This window comes from Nyctereutes procyonoides, unplaced genomic scaffold (assembly GCF_905146905.1).
Source record: "Nyctereutes procyonoides isolate TBG_1078 unplaced genomic scaffold, NYPRO_anot_genome, whole genome shotgun sequence".
Classification (NCBI taxonomy): Eukaryota; Metazoa; Chordata; class Mammalia; order Carnivora; family Canidae; genus Nyctereutes; species Nyctereutes procyonoides.
In genome coordinates, this window is record NW_026575030.1 from 27595883 (window position 1) to 27598648 (window position 2766).

Sequence of the window (2766 nt, forward strand, 5' to 3'; positions counted from 1 at the left end):
AAACCTTTCAAAATTCTGGTTGGTTTCCCCAGATGCTCAGTTCCTCATATTTCAGTATTTAAATATTACACATGTAAGCAATGGTCTGACACATGTAGCATATTACCTCCTTTATTCTGGATGCAGTATTCCTATTAGAGAAACCTAAAATTAACCTCAATTCCCAGCCATATAACTATGGTTCATGTAAACTGATGTCATCACAGGTCTCCCCTGACATGATTTTTTTTTAAATGAAGTATATTTTACATCTGTTCCTATTAAATATCATTTTAGTAGTTTTAGTCATCATTCCAATCTGTCATGATTTCTTTGAACTTTGATTCTATCTTCCTTTCTTTTTATTAGCTAATCCTCCCATATGTCTATCATCTGCAAAGCTTATAATCATGCTTTTATGTCTTTGTTCAAGTTGTTGATAAAAATGTTGGGTGGAACAGATTTCCATAATAATGCACATAATACTAATATTTTATATTTGCATGGTGCTAAAGCAGTCATAAAACATATTCATATATATGATCTCATTTTATACTATAATCCTGGATGGTAGGAAGGGCAACCTTATTTGCTTTTCCTCTCATTATGGATAAAGAAAAGGTGCTAAGAGAACATGAGTCACACTGCTACTTGTAGAGAGTTAGTAGTAGAACTTAAGTGTTTTAAAGAGGCTTTTGTTTAAGGAGGCAATAGTAACCCAAACTTGAAGGAAAGGCTCAGGGAATCGTGGACAACTAGCAGCCAAAATGAAAGCAAAGATGCTAAACCAGAACTCAGACAACTATGTCTGTGAAATCAAGCTGAACTTACAAACAGTTCTAAGAAACTATGATCTGACTTTGCATCCTTTTGAGGTCCCACAAGAATACTTAAGAGCTTTAAATGCACCAAACTGGAACATATATTTGCAAAACCATTCCTTGCTTCCCTGGATGGTCACCAAGATGCTTGGCAAAGCATCCAAAGAGTGGGGCTGCTGCCCTTTGTGGGGCAGGCAATGAAGAGGTTAGAATTTGAAACTTGACGAAACAAAATGTATCTGTACAAGATATGAGGATTTTGTACAAATAATATGTACTCCCTTTTGTGGGACTTCTTTTTCTACTGTCGGTGATGCCAAAACTGGGAAGCAGTGGAAAATGGATGGACCAGGCTATGGAGAAAAGGAGGAAACATTGCATACAATATTAGGAAAGACAATGTTTGCAAGAAATTGATCATCACTGGAGGCAAACTATTTTTGCCTCATGTGGACAGCAAGTAGACATTTGGGATGAACAAAGAACAAGTCCTATATATTCAATGACCTGGCGATTCAACAGTATAAATAATGTTAAATTTAACACAATTGAGACATTTTCTTGGAAAGCTGTGCTTCTGACAGGAATATAGTACTATATGATATGAGGCACACTAGTCCTATAAAAAAGGTCATCTTAGATATGAGAACAAATGCAATTTATCGGAACCCTATGAAAGCTTTCATTTTTACTGCAGCAAATGAAGATTAGAATGTACGTAGTTTTGATATGCGTGCACTAGACATTCCCCTAATGGTACATATGGATCATGCATCTGTGGTACTTGATGTGGATTACTTTCCCACTGGGAAAGAGTTTGTGTCTGCTAGTTTTGATAAATCTATTTGAATCTTTTCTGTGGACAAAAGTAGAAGCAGGGAAGTCTATCACACAGAGAGAATATAACATGTTAACTGTGTAAAATGGTTTTCTGACAGCAAATGTATTATGTGTGGGTCTGATGAAATGAACATTTGTCTATGGAAAGCTAATGCCTCTGAAAAATTGGGTGTGCTTATATCATGAGGAAAAAAAAAACAACCAAAGATTATAACTGGAGGTTGAAGAAGAAATTTCAACATCGTCCTCATATAAAACATGTTGCCCATCACCGACATCTACCAAAATATGCCTACAGCCAGATTTAGGAAAGAAGCTCATCAATGAAAGGAATTGAATTGTCTCAAACATAGCAACCCTAGAACTGTGTTGATGGTGTCAGAGAAAAAGAAACAGGCAGTTATGAAGTAATACTTGGTATTCCCACCAATCCTGATATATAATTATTTGTTACATTTAAAAAAATGTTTATTTAAGAGAGAGAAGGAGAGAGAGAGAGAGAGAGAGAGAGAGAGAGAGAGCAGAGGGAGTATCAGGAGAAAGTTGAGCAGACTCCACATTGAGTAGAGAGCCGATGCAGGGCTTGATCCCACCACCCCAAGATCATGACCTGAGCTGAAATCAAGAGTTGCAAGCTTAATTGGCTGAGCCACCCAGGTGCCCCTTTTGTCACATTTTGATTTGCAAACTCTGCAAGTAAAAGTGCTGGGTTTAGAATAATAACAAACAGTTCAGTCCCGTATGTAGAGCACTACCCTGAGAAACTACCTTGAAAGGTGGCCTGGTTGATAAAACATTTTATCCTTGATCTTCTTTCTTTTTTTCATTGAATGATACAGTATTTGCAAACTAACATACTTTTTACTGTTAGAAATTGCAGATATACTTTGATCTATTATTGTATATATACTATACATTTGAATTTACATTTAAGACCAGATGTCTCTTTTGTTACCTTTGATATTACTTTGGTAATTATTACAATGATTCTTTCTATGATTACACGTAACATGTGGAACAATTATGTCAGAACTTTTTTCAATCCAATTAATTTTCTGTGTCCTATCTTTATTTGGCTTTTCGAGATTTTAAAGATGATCAGCCTGTGTTTATATAACTTTTGTAA

General features: G+C 35.6%; 1 pseudogene; it reads left to right on the forward strand.

Annotated features, from left to right (window-relative positions):
* The first annotated feature begins 746 nt into the window (after positions 1-746).
* LOC129503598 (DDB1- and CUL4-associated factor 13-like) lies at positions 747-2051 on the forward strand (annotated as a pseudogene).
* The last annotated feature ends 715 nt before the right edge of the window (positions 2052-2766 follow it).